The 25892-nt window shown below is 44.9% G+C and overlaps 1 long non-coding RNA gene across 2 annotated transcripts in view; it reads right to left on the bottom strand.

Annotated features, from left to right (window-relative positions):
• LOC149744294 (uncharacterized) overlaps positions 1 to 17642 on the bottom strand; it is a 43760-nt gene extending 26118 nt beyond the window's left edge. The window contains exons 1-2 of one of the 2 annotated variants that reach the window (XR_016391354.1): positions 16563 to 17642; positions 2493 to 2668 (exon numbers count right to left, since the gene is read on the bottom strand). This is a non-coding gene — a long non-coding RNA (uncharacterized LOC149744294). The remainder of the gene's footprint in view (positions 1 to 2492; positions 2669 to 16562) is intronic. The other variant, XR_016391355.1, reaches the window with a different exon arrangement.
• Positions 17643 to 25892: the final 8250 nt, after the last annotated feature.

The following is a 25892-nucleotide window of genomic DNA, read 5'->3' on the forward strand; positions in this document are numbered from 1 at the left end:
ATAGTTCCCCTCAACCATAGCTGGTCCTCCACCTCCAAGAAAGAGCCACAGGGCAGGGTACTCCTAAGGGAGCCCCCATGGAGCTGAAGCAACACTGCCTCAGGGTCAGACCCCAACCCCAACCCCACGAGATGCAGAGTGGGAAGTTGAGGTAGGCAGATGGGCAGGGCAGGGGATGATGGGGGTGAGGGGAGAGGCTCAGCTGTGTGCTTCCTTGTAGGAGACAATAGGTACCAAGAAAACAGCCCATGGAAGGTTCCCTGATTCTATGGGTTAAAGTACTGATTTCTGACTAAACTAACCCCCTCTGTGACTTTGGGCAAGTCCTTTTCCCTCTCTGAGCCTCAGTCTCCCACCTGTCAAATGAGAGTGGGCAGTTAGATGCAGTGGTCTAAGTAACTTCCTGGTTCTGATTTTGTATGACTACAACACTGCCTAAAATTCTGATTAGTCAGGACTATCCATTCATTTATTTATTCAACAAATATTTAATAGGCACCTTATATGTACCAGGCATTGGTTTAAATGCTGGGAATAAAGCATTTGGAAAAACAGAAAAAAACTGCTGCTTCATAGAGCTCAATGAAATCAATCAGTAAAAGAAAGGGCCACAGCTGCCCTGCCCTGCTGCAGAGCATGCACAGATGACCTCACCGATGGATGGGCCTGGAGAGATCCAGGTCCTGAGGAGGACAGAGTCAGTTTACTCAGGTAACACCCAGGGTGATTCTGTGGCCTCTTCTTTACGTCTCTTCTCGTTGGTTAGGTCAGGAGTGGGAAGAGTGACAGCTCTGCCCATCAGGGAGTTCCCCTGAGAGTGGGGATCAGAGGGATTTCCATGCTCCCCAGAGCGGGGTGTGACCAACACCCCTTGATTCATACTATACCTGAGAGTTGCCTCTGGGCTGCCCACAGAGGGTCCCATGTAAAAGTGGCTACTTGCAAATGAGCCTTAATGGTTAGCAAGAGAAGGTGGAATGTGATACCCAATAGTGTAGAGACAGGAGGCAGACATATTGGGTCTGGACAGAAGACAAGACAGCAAGGGAAAGAATTCAACATTGAGCCTAAATAAAGGGTTAATTAGAGTCAATCCAGGAGCAGTTAGTATTCTGTTGGAGGTACCAGCAGGGGTAGGGAGACTCTGGGAAGGCTCCCAGAGGTGGCCTGGAAAGACAAGTTGAAGAATGAAGGTGGTCCATGTCTGTAGTACAAAGAGGCCAACCTGGTCTTTGGTCCAGCTCTGTCAATGATTTGCTGAGTACCAATTTTCTAGTCTAGGTAATTAAAGATTTGGACAAAATGATGTCTTAGGAAAGTCTCAGCTGGAGACTTGCTGTAGGTTGAGAGTGTCTAAAACTATACTGGAACCTCCATGAGGGTTGGTATCCCAGTACATAGCACAGACCCTGGCACAAAGCACATCCTCAACTAATGTTTGTTGAGTGGTTTGTCAGGGCTGTGGGGGGATGCCTGAGATGGCAAGCTCTCTCTAGAGTCTCCTAGTTTCAGCTTCTACCACTCCTCCTAAGGAGTATGTTTACTGTTTTTGCTTGATTAGCCCTTATTATCCAACTTCTTTTTAAAACTTTTAAATTATTTTTTATTGAAATAAAGTTGATTTACAATGTTTCAGATGTACAGGAAAGTGATTCAGTTATATATATATATTTTTTCTTTTTCAGATTCTTTTCCATTATAGTTATTACAAGATATTGAAGGGCTTCCCTGGTGGCGCAGTGGTTGAGAGTCCGCCTGCCGATGCAGGGGACACGGGTTCGTGCCCCGGTCCGGGAAGATCCCACATGCCACGGAGTGGCTGGGCCCGTGAGCCATGGCCGCTGAGCCTGCGCGTCCGGAGCCTGTGCTCCACAACGAGAGAGGCCACAGCAGTGAGAGGCCCGTGTACCGCAAAAAAAAAAAAAAAAAAAAAAGATATTGAATATAGTTCCCTGTTCCCTGTGCTATACAGTAAATTACCCAGCTTCTGGTAAGATAATCTATATATTCCTTAAGGAACTACCTCACTCCCATTCTCAGTCTCTGGGGTTCAGTTAGAGACTGACTCCACTCTTGGCTCAAGGGAAGAGCACGTGATTCAGACCTCGCTCCATGTCCCTTGGCATAGCAATTAGTTTACAGATGGGCACAATTAATTTAGAAACTTAGTTCTGGGACTTTTGAAAGAATTGTTGGGAAGAGATCATTTCTCTTTACATTGAATTTGGAGTTTGAGGGTGTTAACTTGGACCTGCTGGCCACTATCTAGAAACCACAAGAGAGCAGAACTGAGAGGACAAAAGCACAAGACTGAGTCTTAATGATTGCATGAGGCTCCAGATCCAGCTGTGCCTGAAGCTAGACCTACCCATGACCTTATCAACTTTGTGAGCTGATTAATATCCTTCTTTTAAAAACCTGATGCCTATGTCAGTTGGATTTGAGTTACATGCAACATGAAGAATGCTGTGAATAATATACTTCCTCCTCACCTTCCATATGGTCCAGTCACTCAGGGTCACTTGCCAGTCTTAAATAAGTCATGAACTTTCATATCTCCATCTTTTGCGCATGCTGTTGCTTCGTTCACAGACGTCTGTCTATCCAGAGTCATTCAGAGCAGGACATCAGGAATGGTGGGGTAAGGGCCTCCAAAAATCTGCTACTCCTTAAAAGCAGTAAGAACGCCAGAACAAATGGTTAAAATCAACTTTTCCAGAACCCTGGAAAGTAACCAAAAGTTTGCAATGATATGAGGAGCATTATTTGGAAAAAAAAAAAAAAAAAACAACTGCTGATTCTTGGTAAGAACAGTGAGATTTGTGAGGTTTGGACTTGTCCTATTCCCATCTCTTTCTCCCAAGCTCCATAGTAGCCTGGAAAACCAGTAGCCTAGCAACACCCAGAGGGAGCATACCAGGTTTGAAGATCCTCAAAAAGCCCAATTCCTAGAGAATTGTCACTACTTGACCTGTCTAGCAGCTCCTTGGAAAAGTATCATTCACAGAGTTTTTATTTGACCTGGCTCAGAGTTCACTCAGTGGGAAAGATCCTACCCCTAGAGCATTTATTGAAAACAACCAGTAACAATTGTTTAATACCACAGCAGCAGTACCAATTGGGGGAAAGAAGAGACTATCTGGTCAAAAAACTTAAAAAGAAGATCTGGGGAATGAGAAGTTAATAGGGGGCTTTGAAATGCTCTGACATGTCATATTCCTGAAGATCTAGGAGGCCACTTGCATTTGCGGGGCTGTGTGCATGCACCAAATACACCTGAAAAGGCCCTACTTTTTTCACGTCTGGCTGACATTGGGGCTTGGTGGAGGTAGAAAGTGATGGCAAAGGCAGAATTGCAAACTGCTAGAGCATTGAAGGAGTAACCCGACACACACACGCACATGCACACACGCACACACACACACACACACACACAGCCTCTCATCAAAGGGTTGATGATCACTCATTCAAAGTATTTAAGGAAATTTCTGTTCAGTCATTAGTGACCACTAAGCTAACCAAGCATTCACTTCAGGAGCCACATATGACAGAAAATGTGCTTTACAGAATTAGTTAGGAAAAGTCACTAAATAGGCAAACAACAACAACTAAAACAAGCAGTAATGAAACCAAACCCTGAGGACGGGGGAGAAACTGATTTCCAGAGTTGCCACATTATAGTATTGAAATGTCAAGTTTTCTACAAAAAATTATGATACATACAAAGAAAACATGTATTGCCCATACACAGGAAAAGTAGCCAAAAGAAACTGTCCCTGAAGAAGAGGTTGGACTTACCAGGCAAAGACTTTAAATCAGCTATTACAAAATATGCTCCTCAAAAATCAGTTAATGTAAAGACTTCCCTGGGGGTCCAGTGGTTAAGAATCTGCCTTCCAATGCAGGGGACACAGGTTCGATCCCTGGTCGGGGAACTAAGATCCCACATGCCGCAGGGCAACTAAGCATGTGTGCTCTAGAGCCTGCGTGCCACAACTAGAGAGCCCACATGCCACAACGAAAGATCCCACATGCCACAACTAAGATCTCGTGTCACAACTAAGACCCGACACAGCCAAATAAATAAACAAATATTTTTTTAAAAAATCAGTTAATGTAATCTATCACAGCAACAGGCTAAAGAAGAAAAATTATATGATCATATCAACAGATGCAGAAAAAGCACTTGATCAATTAATGATAAAAACTCCTTGATAAAGAACATCTACAAAAAACTTACAGCTAACATCATAATTAATGGTGAGAAACTAGATGCTTTCCCCCTAACATCAGGAACAGGCAAGGATGTCTGCTCTCACCACTCCCATTCAACATTGTACTGGAAGACTTAGCTAATGCTATAAGACCAAAAAAAGTATACATATTGGCAAGGAAGAAATAAAAAGTCTTTGTTCACAGGTGATATAATTGTCCACATAGAAAATCCTAAAGAATCAACAAAGACTCCTGGAACTAATAAGCAGTTATAACAAGGTTGCAGAATATAAGGTTAATATAGGAGTATGTTTTTTAAAAACTGGAGGAAATCATGCCTAAAGAATTAAAGGGCATCAAAATTGAAAAGGAAGAAGTCAAATTATTTCTGTTTGCGGATGACATGATCTTATATGTAGAAAACCCTAAAGATTCCACAAAAAGTTGTTAGAACTAATAAATAAATTCAGCGAAGTTGCAGGATACAAAATCAACAGCAACAAAAAATCAATTGTGTGTCTACACATTAACAACGAACAATCCAAAAAGGAAATTTAGGGAACAATTCCATTAACAATAGCATCAAAAAGGATAAAATACTTGCGAATAAACTTAAGCAAGGAGGCAAAATTCTCATACACCGAAAACTACAAAATGTTGCTGAAATAAATGAAAGAAGACATGTAAAGGGAAATATATCCCATGTCCATGGAGTGAAAGACTTAATATCGTTAAGAGGACAATATTTACCCTAAGAGATCTACAGATTCAATGCAATCTCTGTCAAAATCCCAACAGTGTTTTTTTGTTTGATTTTGTTTTTTTCAGAAATAGGAAAAACATCTTAAGGTTCATTGCAAGTTCAGGGAGCTCAAATAGCCAAAACACTCTTGAAAAAGAAGAACAAATTCAGAGTACTTACACTTCCTGATTTCATATCTTACTACAAAGCTATAGTAACCAAAACAGTGGAATACTGGCATAAGGATGGACATATAGACTAATGGAATAGAATAGAGAGCCCAGAAATAAACCCTAGTGTATATGGTCAAATGATTTTTGACAAAGATGCTAAAACCATTCAGTGGGGAAAAGACAGTCTTTTCAAGAAATGATGCCAGGAAAACTGGATATCCATGTGTGAAAGAATGAAATTGGACCCTTACCTAACACCATATAAAAAATTAACTCAAAATTGATCAAAGACCGAAACATAAGAGCTAAAACTCTAAAACTCTTAGAAGAAAACATGGGAGGAAATCTTAATGGCATTGGATTGACCTCAAAAGCACAGGCAACAAAGGAAAAATAGACAAATTGGACTTCAAAATTAAAGACTTTTGTACATCAAAGGATACTATCAACAGAGTGAAAAGACAACCTATAGCATAGGAAAAATATTTGCAAATCACATAGCTGATAAGAAATTAATATCCAGAGTATATAAAGAACTCCTAAAACCCAACAACAACAACAAAAAAACAAACAACCCAATTCAAAAATGGACAAATGAATTGACATTTCTGCAAAGAAGATATACAAATGGTCAATAAGCACATGAAAAGATGTTCAATATCATTAATCATTAGGGAAATGCAAATCAAACCCACAAAGAGACATTACTTCAGACATTACAACCATTAGGATGGCTATTTTTTTTTAAAACCAAAACCAAAAAATCACAAAACAGAAAATAATAAGTATTGGCCAAGATGAGGAGAAATCAGAACTCTTGTGCACTGCTGGTGGAAATGTAAAATGGTGCAGCTGCTGTGGAAAGCAGTAAGAGAAAAAAATAAAAATAGAATTACTATATGATCCAGCAATTCCACTTATGGGTATATACCAAAACTAATTGAAAGCTGGGACTTGAACAGATACTCGTACACCTATGTTCACAGCAGTATTATTCACAATAGTCAAATGATGGAAACAACCCAAATGTCCATCAATGGATGAAGGGATGAACAAAATGTATGTACAATGGAATATTATTCAGCCTTAGAAAGGAAGGAAATTCTGACAAATACTGTAGCGTGGATAAACCTTGAAGACATTATGCTAAATGAAATAAGCCAGACAGAAAAAGATAAATGTTGTATGATTCAACTTATGTGAGATACCTAGAGTAATCAAATTCATAGAGACAGAAAGTAGAATGGTGGTTACCAGGATCTGAAGAGAGGGTGGAATGGAGAGTTATTGTTTTCTGGAGATAAATGGTAGTGATGGCTGCACAACAATGTGAATGTACTTAATGCCAATGATATGTACACTTAAAATGGTTATAATGGTAAGTTTTATGTTATGTATATTTTACCACGATAAAACCAAATTTTAATAAAGATATGTATAATAAATTTATACTTGCTACCACAAAAGATGGTAAAATTGTGATTTTTATGTTATGTATATTTTAACACATACACATGCACACACACACACACACACACACACACACATACACAAGAGCCAAATAGAAATTCTCAACTTGAAAAGTACAGTGACTGAAATGAAAAATTCACTAGAGGGGGTCAACAGCTGATTTGAGCTGACAGAGGAAAGAATCAGCAAACTCGAACTTAAACTGAGATTTTTCCAGTCTGAAGACTAAAAAAATTTTTTAAAATATGAAGCAAAATGAACAGAGCCTCAGAGACACATGTGACATCATCAAGTGTATCAACACATGCATAATGGTAGTCCCTGAAGGAGAAGAGAGAAAGAAAGTAGAAGAGAAATAATAATCCAAAGTCCCAAATTTGGTTAAAAAAATACAACACCCATCTACATATTCAAGAAGCTCAATGAACTTCAGATAGGATAAATGCAATGAGATCCACACCTAGACATGTCATAGTCAATTGATAAAAGTCAAAGACAAAGAGAGAAACTTGAAAGCAGTAAGAGAAAAATCACATACAAGTGATCAGTAATAAGACTGATGAGATTATGAGAAGCTAACTTCTCATCAGAAACCACAGAGGCTGAAAGACAGTGGAATGACTAATCAAACTGCTGAAAGAAAAAGATTGCCAAGCAAGAATTCTCTGTCCAGCAAAACTATCCTTGAAAATTAAGGAGAAATTAAGGCATTCCAAGTTTTAAAAAACAAACAAACTGATATTCCACTACTAGACCTACCTACTGATATTTCAGCACCAGACCTTCCCTACAAGAAATATTAAAGGGAGTTCTTCAGGCTGAAATGAAAGGACTCTACATGGTAACTTGAATCCACAGAAAGAAATCAAGAGTACTATTAAAGGCAACTACATAGGTATATAAATGACAATACGATTGCATTTTCGTTTGTAATGCTTTTCTTCTGACTTAAAAGACAATGGTACAACAAAAACCCCACACACATACAAACATAAAAATACATTAAATTAGAATATACTCCTGAGGGATGGGGATGTGGAATGGAGTTATAAGTGTGAACAGAAAAATAAATTATGTAAAATACTTTAAAAAGACAATGGCATAAGGTAACAATAAAATTGTGTTAATGGGCTTATAATGTATAAAATTGAAATTTATATTACAATAACAGCACAAAGGAGGGAGGAGGGAATGAATATGTGGGAGCAAAGTTTGTATACTATTGATATTAAGTTAGCATTAATCCAGACTATAATGCTTTAAATTAAGATCTTAATTGTAATCTCCAGGACAACTGCTAAAAAAAAAAAAATCTCAAAAATACATGGTAAAATACATGACAAGAGAATAAAAATGGTACACTAAAATATCTAACTAACACAAAAGAAGGCAGTAATGGAGGAATAGAGGAACAAAAAAGACACAAAACGTATAGAGAACTAATAGCAAATGGCAGGTATGATTCCAATCATATCAGTAATTGCATTAAATGTAAATGAATTAAATGCCTCAATCAAAAGATAGAGATTGGCAAAACGGATTTTGCAAATCCATGATCAACTATATATTGTCTAAAAGAGGCATATATTAGATTTAAAGTCACAAATTTGTTGAAAACAAAAGGATGGAAAAAGACATATCGTGCAAACAGTAACCAAAAGATAGCTGAAGTAGCTATACTAATATCAACAAAATACACTTTAAGACAAGTTGTTACTAAAAAAATTATGTTTTATAATGATAAAAGGGTCAATTCATCAGGAAGGTATAAAAAATATAAATGTATATGCACCTAATAAAACAGCTCCAAATTACATGAAGCAAACACCAGCAGAATTGAGGGAAGAAATAAACAATTCAATAATAATTTTTGAAGACTTCAATACCCCACTTTCAATATTGGATAGAACAACTAGGCAGAAGATCAACAAAAATGTACATGACTTGAACAACACTATTAACCAGCCTAATAGACAGTTATAGAATACTCCACTCAACAACAGCTATATACATACTCTTCTCAAGTGCACATGGAACATTCTCCATGGTAGATCATATATTAGATTATAAAACAAGCCTCAATAAGTTTAAAATAATTGAAATAATACAAAGTATGTTCTCCACTCAGAATGAAAATAAATTAAAAATCAATAAAACGAGGAAATTTGGGAAATTCACAAATGTGTAGAAATTAACACACTCCTAAATAATCAATGGGTCAAAGAAAGACTACAAGAGACATAAGAAAATACTTTGAGATGAATGAAAACAGAAACACAACATACCAAAATGTATGGGATGCACCTAAAGCAATACTTAGAGGAATATTTATAGTTGTAAGTGCCCATATTAGAAAAGAAGAAAGATTTCAAATACAATAATAACCTAATCTTTCACCTTAAAAAACTAGACAAAGAAGAGCTAACTATACCTCAAGCAGGAGAAGGTGGGAAATAATAAAGATTAGAGCAGAAATGAATCAAATAAAGAATAGAAAAACAATAGAGAGAATCAACAAAATTTAAAGTTGTTTTTTTGAAAATATCAACAGAATTGACAAACTATTAACTAGGCTGAGGAAGAAAAAGAGAGAGAAGACTCAAATTACTAAAATGATAAATGAAAGCAGGACATGACTACCATCCTTACAAAAATAAGAAGGACTATATGAAGGAATATTATGAAAAACCGCATGCCAAAAAATTAAATAAACTAGATGAAAGGGACACATTTCTAGAGGGAAACTGCTGAAACTTATGTGAGAGAAATTAAAAATTTTTGAATAGACTATAACAAGAGGTTGAACTAGTAATTTTTAAAAATCCCATAGAGAAAAGCTCAGACTCAGATGACTTTGCTACTGAATTCTATCAAACATAAAGAAAACATAATACTAATTCTTCACAATCTCTTCCCAAAAAAAGATTAATAGGGCACACTTCCCAACTCTTTCTACGACATCAGTATTACCTTGATTCCAAAACCAAAACCATCACAAGAAAACTACAGTCCAATGCATATAGACTCCAAAATACTCAACGAAATACTAGCAACAAAATCCAACAACTTATAAAAAGATTTATATACCAAGACAAAGTGGGATTTATCCCAGGAATTCAAGATTGCCTTAACATCCAAAAATGAGTCAATGTACACTATGTCAATAGAATAAAGGACAAATGAAATGCAATCATCTCATTGGACACAGAAATAGTTTTTCAACAAAATCCAACAAGCTTTCGTGATAAAACACTAAACAAACTAGGAATAGAAGGAGACTTCCTCAATCTGATCAAGGACATCTACCAAAAACCCACAGCCAACATCATACTTCATGGTAAAAGACTAGACGCTTTGCCCTAAGATCAGAAACAAGACAAGGATATTTGTTTTTACCACTTCTGTTAAACATTGTATTGGAGGTTCTAACCAGGGCAATTAGGCAAGAAATAAATATTCATAAAGGCATCCAGACTGGAAAGAGGTAAAATTATCTCTATTCACAGATGGTATGACTTTTATAGAGAAAATCCCAAGGAATACACACACACACACACACACCACTATTAGAATAACCAAGTTCAGCAAGGTTGCAAGATACAAAATCAATATATAAAAATTAATTGTATTTCCACACACTAGCAATGCACTATCTGAAAAAGAAATTAAGAAAATAGTTCCATTTACAGTAGCATCAAAAAGAATAAAAAACAACTAGGAATATATTTAATGAGTGAAGTACAAGTCCTATACATTGAAAACTATAAAAGATTGCTCAAATAAATGGAAGAAGACCTAGATAAATGGAAAGACATGACATGTTCATGTATCGGAAGGCTTAATATTAAGATGGCATTGAGCTCCAAATTGATCTATAGATCCAGTGCAATCCTTATAAAATAACCAGCTTTTGTTTTTAGAAATGGATAAGCAGATCCTAAAATTCATGTGAAATTACAACGAATCCAGAATAGTCAAAACAAACTTGAAAGGGAAGAACAAAATTGGAACACTCTTCCTCGATTTCGAAACTCACTACAAAGCTACAGTAATCAAGACAGCGTGATACTGACAGAAGGATAGACATTGAGACAAACGGAATAGAATTGTGAGTCCAGAAATAAACTCTTGCGTGTACAATCAATTGATCTTCAACAAGAGTGCCAAGGCAGTTCAGTGGGGACAAGAATAGTCTTTTCAACAAATAGTACTGGGAAAACTGGCAAAATAATAAGGTTGGACCCTTACCTCATACCATATTAAAAAATTAATTCAAAACGTATTAGATGTAAGAGCTAAAAGTATAAAACTCTTAGAAGAAAACAGTGACTTTGGATTAGGTTCTTATGGTTTCTTAGACATGAGACCAAAAATACAGGTGAAAAAGAAAGAATAGACAAGTTGGACCTTATCAAAATTAAAAACTTTTGTGCTTCAAAGGACACCATCAAGAAAACAAAAAAGACAAATACACATCACCAGATGGGAGAAAATATTTGCCAACCGTATATCTGATAAAGGATTTATACTTGGAATAAAGAACTCTTATAACTCAAAAATAAAAAGACAAACAATCCAATTAAAGACTTGGGAAATGATCTGAATAGATCATTTCTCAGGGAAGATATACCACTGGCCAAGAACACACGAAAAGATGCTCAACATCATTAGCCATCAGAGAAATCAAAACCACAAGGAGATACCAGTTCATACACACTGCAATTGCTATAACCAAAAAGACAATTAACAACAAGGGTTGGCAAGGATGTGGAGAAATTGGAACCATCATACACTGCTAGTAGAAATATGAAATGGTGCAACTGCTTTAGAAAACTATTTGGAAGTTCCTCAAAAAATTAAACATAGAATTACTATATGATCCAACAACGTCACTCATATATATATACGTGTGTGTGTGTGTGTATATATATATATATATACATATATATATATATATATATATATACCCAAGAAAAATGAAAACATATGTCCACACAGAAACTTGTACATGAAGCTTCATAACAGCATTATTCATAATAGCCAAAAAGTGGAAAAAACCCAAATGTCATCAACTGATGAATGGATAAACAAAATGTGGTTTATCCATATGATGGAACATTACTCAGCTGTGAAAAGGAACAAAGTACAGTTTCATGCTACAGCATGGATGAAGTTTGAAAACATTATGCTAAGTGGAAGAGACCAGACACAAATGCCACGTATTCTATGATTCCATTTGTATGAAATTGCCAGAAAAGGTAAATCCATAGAGATAGGGAGTAAGTTAGTGGTCGTCAGAGGCATGGGGTGGGGAAGATGGGAATTGGGTATGGGATTTCTTTTGGGGTTGATGAAAATGCTCTAAAATTAGATAATGGTGAGAATCATACAACTCTGTGAATTTCCTAAAAACCACTGAATGGTGCGGGTCTAAATTGGTGAATTTTATGGTTTGTGAATTGTATCTCAATAAGAGTCTTATTAGAAAAAAACTAGTCACTCAGTTTCATTCTTCTGTGAAACAGTCCTGAGTTTCACAGCAAGGATAAGGCAACAGGGGGGAGAATGGCAAGGCCTGAGCTGCTATTTATTGAGTACCTCTTCTTGGCAGGCACTGCACTGGGTACTTTGCATACCTCAACTTGTTTGAATCTAGGACTAATTCTGTGAGGAAGGAATTACCATCTCCAGTTTACAGCTGGCAAAACTGAGGCACTTGCAGGAAGTGGTGGAGGCTGGATTGAAATCCAGGGCTGTGCTCTATCCCCTCTTCCAGGGGCCTGGCTACAGGGGCTCCTGCCATGGATGAGGCTGTTCCTTTGATCCCTTTGTCCCTGGCCATGGAGTGGAGGAGACGGTGGGCACTAGCTGGCGCTTGGTCTCTGATGCCCTGTCCAACTGAGCTCTCCCTCTGGAGGCTGCGGGCTGGGCAGGGGTGCGCAGATGAGCTCAGCTCTGGCTGTTGCAAACCAGTCGAGTTGGAGGCTTGCAGGCTGGGTGTATTTTTATCACAGGTCACAGGGAATTTCCCAACCAGGGGATCAATATCAGTTCATTATTCATGGGGGTGGAGTCTGGGGCTGGTAGCTGGTGGCAGCTGTGCTTAAGGACTCCTGCAGGCGTTTCCTCCTCGTAACAGCGCTTCCTCCCTCCCTTCCCTCACCCTAGCTGGGTGCTTTACAAAACTTACCTCGTTTATACACATTATCTCAACGGTTAGTAAGTAGGGTTGATTTAAGGCCTGGTTTACTAAGGTACGGAAGGGTCGGGAGACTTACCCAAGACCACACAGCCAATAAGTGTCAGGGTGGGGTTTCAAATTGAGGTGGAAGACAGACATCATAGTGGATACCCCTCTAAGGAAGTGATTTCACTTTTCCAGACTCAGCTTCTCTTCCCCCTTCCCCCTGTTCCCCCCTCTCTAGCCTTCCCACTCACCTGAGCTCTCTGAGGACACTTTTCCAAGCAGTGTCAGCTGACTCTGTAAGGTGGGCAGTGATTCTTGCTTGACAGATGAGGAAAATGAGGCCCAGGGGTGGAGAAACCACAAAGCAGCCCATCAGTGGCAGGGCCCCGACCAGAACCATGCTTCTCTCCCTTCTAGCTGAGCATTTTCCCCACAGCACACGGGCAGACAAACCAGTTTTCCAGACCAGCCTGGAAAGCGTGGGATGGAGGCTTTTAACCACATCCCACCTGCAAGAGCATAGGGCTGGGTCCCTCCGAAGTCCAGGCCTCGGCAGCTTCCTAAGCCAAGATGCCCTAAGGGCTCATTGTCGCCCCCACCACCAGCTATACCCACCACCATCTTGGGCCCAGCTAGGGCCTTGCACAGGTTCAGAGGAGACCCTGGGGAGCATCGGTTCCCAGCTAGGCAGCAGGAGCAGCTCCAGACGCTGGCCCTTGGCCCCGAGCGAACTGTATTGCTGCCATCTTGGGCTTCCCCAGCAGCCACAGGCACCTTGCTCCCCCTCCCCCGCCTCCCTCAGGACCCAGGCTGCTGCCTGGAGCCAGGCAGTCCACGGAAGCCCCATCCTCTGTCCCCCCCAGAGGCAGATCAAATGACCATTAAGCTTTGAGCAGATGCAGACAGTTGAAGGTGAGGGCCCAGGGCAGGAAGCATTTTGTTCTCTGCTAATTGGCCTCCTATGGTCACCAGAGAGGGTCTGGGGCCTAGAAGGGAAAAAGCCACATCAGTTCTCCATGGCTGCTCCTCTGTGGGCCGAAACCTAAGTGCTTCAGGCCTGGTGGGCAAGCAGATGTCTGGACATACCACACTACACAGCAGGGAAGGCTAGAAGGGGGTGTTGCATATGGTCTCAGCCCCTGTAGTCCAGCCTGCAGGGCCTCCCTGGGAGATGGGGGAAGGCCAGGGAGCCTGAAGGACAGGACACCTTTCAGGAGTCTGCTCTGAAACCCCGGGCTCTATTCATCCCCTCTCATGACCGCTGAGCCCACGTCACCATTTCAGACTCATATGCCCTTATAAAGCATCGATTCCCCCACCTTCTCTCAGGGTACAGACAAGGATGCTGAGGCTCAGAGAGGGGAAAGTCTGTATTATGCAAAGCAGTGTCAGAGCTGAGATAAATCTCTACCCCCATCTCCATCCCTCACCCTGCCTGTGCCCCATTACCTCAGCTTAGAGATGCAAAGTCTTGGAAAGCAAGGATTCACCTCTGTTTTCCCAGCCCCAGTGTCTGGTGCTTAATAAATGTTCTAGACTGATGACTCCCTGATCAGAGCAGCTCCTTAGAGACCAGGTGAGCTTTGGAGAACCCTGATGACTGGCTTGAGGTGGGCTGGCCCCTGGCTTCCAGGCCTGGACCTCAGCCTTGCAGCTGCCTGTATGCTCCTGGAGCAACCCTCCCGTACCCAAGGCCATCTAGTGCCCAGGTCTGCCCTCGCTCTGCTGCTATAGCATCCAGGAGGCTGAAGCTCAGGCATATCTCACATCAAACCGACTCTGGTTCCCTGATTTCCCCACCTCCAGTCTCAGGCCTTGCCATGTCCCAAGCACCATCCAGGGAGGGCCCACACAGGTCCATCCAGGGAGAGACCAGGGACCAGAAAATTCTTCAGGCAGGTCTTAGTCACAAAGAGGGATTGGTTTTTGAAAGCCCTTTGGCCCTTGACCCCCAGACCACCACCTCATTTCTTTCTGGATAGAGAGTGCTGTCAGAATCCTCAACCTCTACCTCCCCACTGCCACCCAAAGGAATCTCTTCCCAACCAGTGTCTCTCCTTCATATCCTCCTTGTAGGTTTGAGTCCTTCAGGAAACATATCTGGGTCCCACTGAGAATGACCAGGTTTCTGCAAGACTTCATGTTGTGGCTTCTGCTGGGCCCAGAATCAAATCAACACTCTTGTCAGTGCCCACTGCCTGTGTCATGCCTAAGCTTGCTGTGCCCTTCAGGCACTGTCTTGCTGAGTTTCGCTACCCTTGCTAGGGCCTCTTTGGCATCTATGTTAGTTTTCCCAGCCATTCTCTTCCCTTTGTACCCACCCCACCCTTGGGCCCAAGCCAAACTAGCCTCATACTGAGCTCTATGGATGTGGCAAGATAAATCCTTAAATGTGACAAGCATTGTGACAAGCACTTCGATGGCCCCCATCTCATTTGATCCTCACATCAACCTGTTGAGGTGGGGATCCACAGTCCCAGTTTACAGATAAAGAAACTGAGGCTCAGAGAAATACTCACCGGCACAAAAAGTAAAACCAGATCTGTCTGATTCCAAAGACAGAATTTGAACAGTGGGAATGAGATGAAATGGAAAAGCCTGGAGGTGGGGCAGCAGCAGCGTGGGCTTGGAGATACCCTGTGTAAACCTCTGAGAAGGCTGGGGAACCACCACTGGCATTTATTGGGCACTTACTGTGTGCTAGGCATTGTCCTAAGTGTTTTATATGCATTGTCTCCTTGAATCCACACAAGAACTCTGTGATGTCCATAATATTATTGTTCCCATTTTACAGAAACTGGGGCACAGAAAGCTGAAGCAACTTACCTAAGGCCTCCCAGCAAATAAGTGACGGAGAGGGGCCAGGACCTGAACAGTTGCTCTTTCTACTTGGTGGAGACAGGAATGGATGACTGATTGGCCCTGAGAAGTTCAGAGCCTAAGTGACTGACAGAAGGCTGGGTTGGTTGCAAACTGTGAAGTGCTGTGCAAATGTGCTCCAGTTGGGGTCAGAGGCCAAAGAGCCACGAACGTGAGTTTTGTTGGCAAAGGTGGAAGGGAATGGGAGCAGCTCAGGTCAAGGTTCCTCCCAGCGGTAGGGTAGCTGTGAGAGGAAGGTTAGACAGGCAGCCCTGCAAAATGGGGCCATTTGGCCAACCCAGGCACTCAAAGCTGGTTGATTCAGGGGTCCCGATCTGAATGACTGTAAGAAACCGCGAGTCGGGGGTGTGAGCCAGCAGCCAGCAGCAGCCAAGGCAGTTTGAAAGAAGTGAGGGGCCAGGGCTCTTGCTGGGTAGGGAGTCAAGGACCCACTGGCCCATGGAGGTTGGAGAGGTGGTCCGGGTGAGTATGCAGACGCCTGTCTGTGAATGTCATTTGAATTATCAGCTGGAGCTCACAGCCTTGCTCCAGGGAACAGCACACAGGTGCCAATGCCTCTGAATCCAGGCTCACTGGGGGAGACCACAGGGGCAGATAGGAGAACTGGGGAGCTGGTCTTGAAGGGTGGCAGGACTTTGGCAGGCTGAGATGTGGGGAGGCATGAAGGCCTGGCACGGCGGCCGCATCTGTGAACACCTATGGAGCGGCACCCACGCGCCCAGCCTGCCCCTCCCTCCTTTGTTATACCCAAACTCCTCCTTTATCACAGCATTGGATTTTAGTTGCTCACCCACCTGCCTCCCTCACGCATTGGACTAGGAGCCGCACAAGGACAGGACCTGTCCTCATAGCCACAATTTATGAGGGCCGGCTCCGTGCTGGCCACTTTACATACCTTGCTTCTCTCCATGGTCTGAAAGTTCCCCGCTGTATCTCACTGAAGTCTGTAGACTTGGAGGCCTAACTTGGTGTAGATCCCAGTGCGTTCAGCGTGGATGCCAGCGGTAGGAATGCATGAGAAATGAGTGTAGGCTTTGGTGACTAACCTTGGTCGCTGGGGTGAGGCCCTGCGGTGGTATTCAGGGGTGGGGTGTGGAGGAGTGTGTGTGTGTCTGCTGGTCCCAGTGGCAGCTGACTCAGATCCCTGGGTGCCTGTGCGGAGGGAACGACGGACGGGGCCTGGCACCGAGTCTTCCTGGTTTCCCAAGGACTGGGGGGCGACAGGGTGAGTTCTGCTCTGCTCCTCTCCCCTGGGATCCCCAGGGTGAAGCCCCGCGCACCACCCCCACCCTACATCATCCCAGCTACTCTTCCTTCCTTAGCCCCAAATGAAATCTTATCAGCATATTAATAGGACATTATGGTTTCTAATGAGAATCCAGAAAACATTCATGGAACAGATGAAAGACAGCTCCACCCCATTAAACAGCCCTGAGCCTTCCCTGGGGATCCTCGGGTGGGGGAGGGGTGGAGTGGCTGGGAAGAGCGGAGCTGTTTTCTCTGCTGGCCCCACAAGAGGGAAAGCGGGGAGAGAGAGTTACAGGGAGAGGAGCTGGACCTAGACCACCGGGCCCCTGCTCTCCTTTTTTTTCTGGGTTCCAATTTAAGAGTTGCACCTGCAGACAATGGCATTGCCGTCATCCTAGTCCCAGAAGGCTCCTCGGGGCAAAGAGGTCTGATGCCTGGTGCCAACAGGCCCACCACCCCAGCTGGGACTCTCATCTCTAAACAAGGACCCGACTGGGCATCTATTCTGTGCCAGGCACCACGTGGGGCACTTCCCCACACGGGATCAAACTGAATCCATAAAACAACTGCGCAAAGCAGATGTCTGCCTTCAGTTGGCTTTAGACATGAGGCTCAGAGAAGGGAAGCAACTTGCCCAAGGTCACACAGCAACTCTGGGGTTCTAATCTCAGTCTGTCTGGTTCTAAAGCCCACGTTCTTTCCTTTACACCACGAAGCTTAATGAGAACCACCTCGGTATAAGTGACCGCACTATGTCCTGGGCTTCACCTCCCAACCTCCTACTTCTTCCTCAGAGGCTGGGTGGCATCACGGAAAGCATGAGATGATGGGGATAGAAAGATCTGGATTTCAATTCCAGCTCTGCTGTGACCTAGCTGTGTGACCTTGGAAAATCTCGCTTAACCTCTCTGAATCTCTGTTTTCTCATCTGTCAAAAGAGGCTGGAACTCCAGGGTCCTGGGTGAAGACTCAACGAGAAGTACATACTTGAGAAACATTTGCCATTAGCACTACACTTTATACCTCGTTTTATTTTTCATGTGTCAAATGGGGCTAATGTTGACCACCCTAACTGCTTCTGTGGGCTGGGGGGGGGGGCGTGGCAAGACTAAGGGACGCAGTGCAAGCCACGGATTGCTACCCATATATAAGGGTTATTGCCAGCAGCCCTCTTTATCCTCAGCCAAGCTGGTGAAAGTGCCCTGTGTGCCACAGGCAGGACAAACAAGATACGTGGTGGAGCTGGCCCAGGCTAGGACCCTAGACTCAGGAAAGGAGGAGGAGGTAGCCTTTTGAGACATTCCTTAGACGGCATCTCTCGGTGCCCCAGTGTCCTTGGTACTTGGCTCCCCAAGCATGGGAAAGCGACAGGCGGAAACCCCTGCCTTGTGATAGTATACCCCTTCGCCACTGCTCTTGCCTTGCGACGCTGCTGCGGCCAGCCAGACCTCCTTGCTACCCCTCAGTCATGCCAGGCACGCTCCAACCTCAGGGTTCGGTGTTTGCTTTTCCCTCTGCCCCAGTCTCCTCAGGCTGGCTCCCTCAGTGCCTTTGGATTTCTGCTGAAATGGTCACCCTATTTAAATTTCCTCACAGAACTCTCCTACCCATCCCACCTCACCCCCCGCACTCCTGTCCCCCTTACCACTTTTTCTTCAGTGCACTTATCACCTTAAAATATGCCCTATAATTTACTTATTTGTCTTATTCATTGTCTATCAGCTCTCCCTGGAATGTGAGCTCCATGAAAGCAGCAATCTTTGATTTGTTCCCTGCTGTGTCTCCAGTGCCTGGAACAGTGCTTCGTACTAAATAAATACTTATTAAATGAATGAAATAGCCCCTGGAGACTCTTCCAGATCAGGCCTGAACTTGTATTCTCTCTGTCCAAGCTGGACATCTTTCTTTTCTGGAAGGAAAACCTTGCTCTGGGTTTGGTTGTTCATTTATTCATTCATTTAATGTGTGTGTGTGTGTGTGTGTGTGTGTGTGTGTGTAAACACACATACCAGGCACTGTTCTAGGTGCTGGGGTTGTAGCAGAAAACCAGCCAGACATGGTCTCTGCCCTTAATGAGCTTCGATTCGGGAGTGTGCGGAAGACAACAAACAAACTGAAGAACATAAAACAGTGTGATAGACTGGAGTGACTGTGTAGTCAGGGAAGGCTTCTGAGAAGAGTGACATTGGAGCTGATACCCTCATGATGAGATGAAGCCAGCCAGACCATATTCCAAGGACAGAGCGTTCCAGGTGGAAGGGCCACAAGGGCAAAGAGTGAGGGGCCAGAGTGCCAAGCATGAGCGAGGTGTCTTAGACTTGATCTGTATCTCATGCGTCACCTTTTTGGAAGGCGTCTTGGAAAGCCAATGCAACACCCCGCCTGGAGACACACGTGTGTGTCGGTTACCTACAGTCGTGTGCGAGTGTGTTTATGTATGTGTGGTGTGTGGTTGTGGATCTGGGGAGGTGGCATGTGTTCCTGGACAGATGGCAGGGTTCAGTATGGGCAGCAGCTCCTGGAGAGAGAAAAGTATGGTGGAAAGAGGATAAAACTTGGGTTGCAGAGGCCCTAGTCCTGTGCAGGCTGCACTGCAGGCTCACATCTAATGTAAATTGCATATGTAATTTTGGCCAAGTCCCTTTGCCTCTCTAGGCAGGTGTCACCATCAATAAGATGGGAGTGGGTAGGGTGGGCCCCTCCTGTATGCCAACCTCTTCCTTTTGCCTCCCACTGTGAGGAAGTAGCATCTCATCAGTCGCAGCCAGAGTGGCAGAGGTGGCCACAGGCGGGGTGGCATTTGACGGCTGGAAAGGATGATGGCTGGGTCCTATGCTGGCTTGTGTCTGGGTCCCCCACCCCTTCCCTCCAAGTGCTCGTTTCTTCCCTTGCTGGGGAGGCCCTTCTCCAGAGGCTGGCGCACAGATGCTGAGCTTCTCAGGTTCCCTGCTGGGTCCCACTGAGCCAAAGGCCTCAACCTCGCCGGGACTGCTCCTTTCTCGCCGCCAGCGCCAGCACCAGCGCCAGATCCCCTCCACCCCACGTCGCTCTCCCTGCTCTTCTCTGAACTGCCTCCAGCTTGGCTGCATCCCTGCGATAATGAGGTGTCTGCGACTGAATGCAGTGGGCTCAGCGGGGCAGGACAGCAGGCCAGAGGCCCAGGAGACAGGCTGCAGCAAGCATAGAGACTGCCCCAGCTGGGCTTGGCATCCACCAGGTGCCCCCCACCCTGCACGCCAGCCCCAGTGTCACCCTAGGCCCCACTGCCCAGATACCAGGGCCAAAGGCTCAAGATGAAGAGAGGCCCAGTTGTGAGAAATCCAGCTCCATGATGCTGCTGCTGTTGATGATAGGAGGAATCTTGAGTTTCAAAGGGATGCCCCGCTCATAACCCCTCATATCTGGACAGCATGTCGGTGTTTACGAGGCACTTTCACTCATTCTGCAAACGTTTACTGAGTGCAGACTCAGTGCCAGGCCCCATGCCGGTCAGGGGGAGACGAGGAGCAAGATGGGGAGCTCTGTGTCTAGTGGGGAGACAGACACGGAAATGGGCCGTGAGGGTATGTGGGGGTCAGAACTTGGACGAGGGGTGCAATAAACGAGGGGATGGGGTGCCCAAGCCAGTCTGGGAGGGCAGTGAGGGTCAGGGTAGGTGGGGAGGTTTCACCAAAGAGGGAACCTTTGAGTCATCCTGAAGAAAGAGCGGGCTTGAGGCAGGCAAAGGGGGGTGAGGGTAGGAAGGGGGTGTCCTGTGCATAGGGAATAGCCTGAGGAGCCCAGAGGACATCTTGCTTAATCCTCAAAACAACCCCAGAAGGCAGGCATTCTAGTTTCCATTTTACAGATGGTGAAACAAAGGCCCAGAAGCGGTAATAACGCTTTGCCTCTAGGGCAGCGTTAGTTTGGAAAAACTGTTTCTCATCCATCCTCTCACTTTTCTGCTCACACTAACGCTATGATGTAGAGACTTTATCTGCACCTCATAGATGGCGAAACAGGCTCAGAGAAAGAAAGTGGCTGGAGACACAAGCCCTCAGCTTTTCCCAAGTTTGCCTGAGTTTCCCTAGTTGGAGAAACAGCATTTGGAGAGGCAGGGGGATCTAAGGGAGGTGGTAACACAAAGCCATACCCCTTGATCCTTTCTTCTACCCTATCCTATTCTCCACCCCGTACCAGCCTCTCCTCCCGAGGCTGATCTTCCCCGTGGCTGGAGCAGAGTTTAGGTAAGAAACCACTTGTCCACACCCCACCCCGCCATTCAAAGAGGACGGCTGGAGTATTGGTATTTTCGTGAATTATTCAGGAGCTGTGGCTGGCAGGATGGGGGCTGGGAGGAGGGTGGGAGCAGGTGCTCCCGTATGCCAAGCATGGCAGCTGCACAGGAAGTGACCCCGAAGGCTGGACCCTCATCAGCTTCTTGGCCTCGCTCTCTCTCCACTCCGAGAGAATTCACAAGCCTGTGGTGCAGTGGGGAGAGGGTGCTCGGTAGGGGTAGGTAGAAGGAGGGAACAGCCTGAAGGTGATGGGTAACATAGGTCCCAGATCCTGAGGGTTTCTAGTGTGCTACACCTTAGCTCCTTTACACCTCACCAACCTCTGTGCTATTGTTGTTATAGATGAGGAAAGAGAGTGAGGAAGTAGCTTGCCTAGAGTCTGTAATAGGCTGAATGTTTGTGTCCCCCCAGAATTCACAGCCCTAACCCCTAACGTGATGGTATTAGGAGGAGAGGCCTTTGGAGGCTAATTAGGTTTAGATGAGGTCATGAGGGTGGGGGTCTTCATGACGGCATCAGTGCCCTTATAAAAGGAGACCTGAGACCTTGTTCTCTCCTCACTCTTGCTCACTCAACACCTGCCCCCCCCATGTGAGGACACAGCAAGAAGATGGCCATTTATAAGCCAGGAAGTGAGCTCTCACCAGATACCAAATCTGCTGGTGCTTTGATCTTCGATTTCCCAGCCTCCATAACTGGGAAAAATAAGTGTTTGTTGTTTAAGCCATCTAGTTTATGGTTTTTTTTTTTTTTTTTTTTTACAGCAGCCCGAACTAAGACAGGCCTCACGGCAAATAAATGGCAATTCCAGAATCCAAGCTCAGGTTTGCGCACTCCAGACCACAAACACCATTTCCACTGTTCTACCCCTTGACTTGGGACTTGGGTGTCTGGGATTTGGGCCCCCAGGAGGACAACCTGCTCCTCGGGCACTCCCTTCTCAGTGACCCCCTGGCCGCTCAGGGCCCCACCAAGGTCTGAGATCCAACCCTCCCTTCATTAAAATAACTCCTCGGGGGCTGGTTATGGGCTTCCAGAAGCACAGTTACCAGGTGTGGAATTACAGGCGAGTGGGAAAGAGAGTCTGGGGTCCCAGGCATGGGGAGGTCGTCAACCTCTTCCGCAGAGGCCTTCGAGTGTGGAGAGGTTTTTTAAGGTACTGTTAAAAATGCAGCCGCTGGAGTTAGGGTCGTCGGATCTAGCAACTAAAAAACGAGGATGCTCAGTTAAGTTTGAGTTTCAGACAAACAACAAACACTTTTTAGCAGAAGTGTGTCATTTTTAGTATCAGTATGCACTAGAAATGTATTCGTTGTTTATCCGAAATTCAAATTAAACTCAAGGGTTCTGTATTTTCTCAGGCAAACCTACCTGGAGCCAAACCACCTGGGCTTCAATACCAGGCAGGCTACTACCTAGCTGTGTGGCCCTTGGGCAAGTTAGTAACCTCTCTGTGCCTCAATTTCCTCACCTGGAAAGGATGGCTGAGAAGTTTAAATGAAGTGATAAGATGAAAAGCATTTCACAGCTGTTTTTATTTACTTTTTCCTTCTTTATCTGTGGATTCCCTCCATGGATGGATTGCCCGCGCCCCCAGATGCTCCTTTGGCTCCTTATTCTTCCTGGAGTGTGGCCCCCAGGCCATACACTTGGTGGGGGTAGCCTGCTCCATAGCCCAGAGGAGGAGGAAGAGGGCTCACATCTTTTATGCCCTTGCGATGTGCTTAGCGCTGCTCGGCATTCTCTTTAACTCATCGGGCCATCACAGCCCTACAAGATCCTCACTATTTGTCTCCTTTCACAGATGGGAAAGTGGAGGTTCGGGATGGTGAATACACTTGCCTAGGGTCACCCAGCCAACCCTGCACTCTGGGCCTATCTGACCCTAACCACCCTCCACTCTGCATTCCTCACCTTCTGCATCCCCCTCCCTTGGGCCCGGGTTCTAGCTTACTGAGGGGAAACCCCTGCTCAGGTCTGGGAGCATGTGTAGGAAACAGCGGCTTGAGAGAGGAGGCCTGGGGCCCTCCAGGCTGACGGGCTCCCTGGGTGCAGCCGGAGCACAATCCACCTCTGGGTCTCCCTCCCCCTGCGTCCCTCCCCAGCCAGGACCGCGCCGATGGCTCTATGCTGCAGCAAAATGCACTTCTCTCCGATATGCCCAGCTGCACGTCCACTATACATGCTAATCAGCGTCCAGTGCTTGCTAGCAATTTGCTTCAGTTCTGGGGCTCATTCTGCGTTTATTTATTTTTTATATTTATACCGTGTGTGCAGAGATGGCTGACTTGGAGTGGGAGCAGGGTCTGGGGAAAAGGCCCAGCAGAAATGGGAGAAGTAAAGAAGCCAAAAGCTAGAAGCTAGGAGGGAATTCAGGGGTCATCTTGGCCACCCCTCTGCCTCCTGACCATACTGCACCTAAAGGAGAACAGAACTTAAAAGGATAACATGCAACCCTTCTAGAGTATTCCTGGTAGGCCTGGGAGGTGGGCCCAGCAAGGATTAGCAAGCCCATGTTAAAGAGGAGAAAATCAGGGCTCTGGGGGTAACGTGATGCATTGATTCTTCCAACCCAGATCTTTTGACTATACACAGTAAAGATTAAATAAATAAAGATTAAATGAATAAAGAGGCTTCATTTTGTCTCCCCACCTCATGTATTGAGGAGAAACTTGGGCCCAGAGAGGGGGAGGAACCTAGCCAAGGTCACACAATGAATTTGAAGTGGAACCAGGACCACCATGTGAGCCTGCTGCCTGCCAGTCCTGACCTCTCCTGATTGCATCCCGTAGGAAGCTGGCTAGGAAGGAGAAGCTTTCTCCTCATCCGCCACATCTACCAAAGGAAGATGCCACCAGCCTCCTGAAAGCTCTTCCCATAGAGTTCTCCACAATTCTTGGCAATTGACTACTTACATTTCCCCGAGTTTTTTCTAACTGAACTTACCCCTTCCCCTCTGCTTCTCACTTTAAAGGAGATGGCCCCTCCAGCTCTGTTGTCATACCAAGGCTTGACACATAGTAAGTGCTCAGTAAACACGTGTCCCGTGAAGATATAAACGAATAGGGCAACTTGGCAACATCCTGTAAGGGTGAAGTTGAGCACACACCCTCAGACCCAGCAAGACCCCAGTGACATGCTCACACACGTGTCCACCAGGAGACGCACACAAGGATGTTCGTAGCAGCGCCCTTCATTTGAATTAAAAAAACGTGCAAAACTATCTAGTGTTCATCATCAGGAATACAGATAAGTTAAGTTGTGGTGTATTTATACAATGGAATACCATATAGCAGTGAAAATGAATGAACTTCGGCAACATTGTTAACACAGACACATGGAGTGACAAAGCACCTGGCTAAGTTTACACAGAATACCATTAGTGCAAAGCTTTCAACACATCGAAATCAGGAGAGTGACTACCTTGGGGAGGGTTAAGAAGGAGAGTAGGATCTGAGAGGGTACACAGAGAGCTCCAATTATATCTGTGCTGTTTTATTTCTGAAGCTGAATGATGGGTAATGGGGGTTGTTGTGTTATTCTTGAGACCTTTTTGTATATCTGAAATAGTTCATTATAAAAACAAACAAAGGGCAGAAGAAATAGATGGATAAATGAAAGAAAGAAAGAAAGAAAGAAAGAATGAATGCTGCTTCCCCTCAGCCAGAGGTCTGATTCTTCTGACTTTGTTTTTTTTGTGTCTCCCTCTCTGTGAGCTTTGGAATCCAGCTGACCTGGACTGGAATCCTGGCTCTGCCCCTTGCTGCCTTGTAACCTGGGGATCTGATTACTTTCCTGGCTTACCCTCCTCAGGAAGCTATCTGTGAGCATTCACTAAGATGATAGGATGTCTTGGAACTTATCTAGTCCAATCCCCGCATTTCACAGATGGCGAAAGGGAGGCCCAAATGGGAACCTCAGCCCCGACCATGGGAGCTAAGAAGATAATTGTTCCTTACCCGGCCAACGACCAGACAGGGCCAGGAAAGGAAGCAGCTCAGATGGTGATCAGGACTTCAAGGCTGCAGCTCTGGTGAGGGAGGGAGAGGCAGTGCAGTGCTGAGGTCAGTCCAAGGAATGGGGGTTCAGCCTCAGCTGGAGGATCAGGCCCTCTGTTAGGTGGGGATCTGCCCCTATCAGGGGCCCCTGGCTCAGAACTCCAGGACTTATGCCAAGAGTGGCCTGCCCAGAGATAAGGCGTAGAACTCAGATCTGTGTACAGGGATGAGAAGGGGTAGAGGTGGGGATTGGTTTCATGAGGACAAATTTAGATCCCACCAGCATTCCTGACAATCAGAAGCCATAGGAGAAAGGACAGGCTGCCTTGAGAAAGAAGGGAGGAAACTTCCCGGACCCTCCCACCCCGGGATTCAGGGATACTATGATTGCTAGAGTTGGCTGAAATGTCTAAAGTGGGCAGAACTAAAGCTTAAAGTGGGCAGAATTCAGAAGGCAATTATCTGGTTAAAAATGAAACAAGGAATCAAAGTACACCCCAGAATAAGGAGGGAAAGAAGACGTCTATGGGACACTGTGGCACCCTTCCAGATGCTGACACATTTAGTTCCCCTTGCCAGCCACCAGGCTCTACTAGACATATGACTCTCTCCACTTTCCAGATGAGGAAACTGAGGCCCAGAGAGGCCCAGGGAAGCAAAGATCTAAATCCAAAGCCTGGGCTCTTCGCACCTTACCGTGAT

Source organism: Delphinapterus leucas, chromosome X, assembly GCF_059928025.1.
Source record: "Delphinapterus leucas isolate spDelLeu-1000000601 "Yukka" chromosome X, BTC_Dleu_Yukka2, whole genome shotgun sequence".
Classification (NCBI taxonomy): domain Eukaryota; kingdom Metazoa; phylum Chordata; class Mammalia; order Artiodactyla; family Monodontidae; genus Delphinapterus; species Delphinapterus leucas.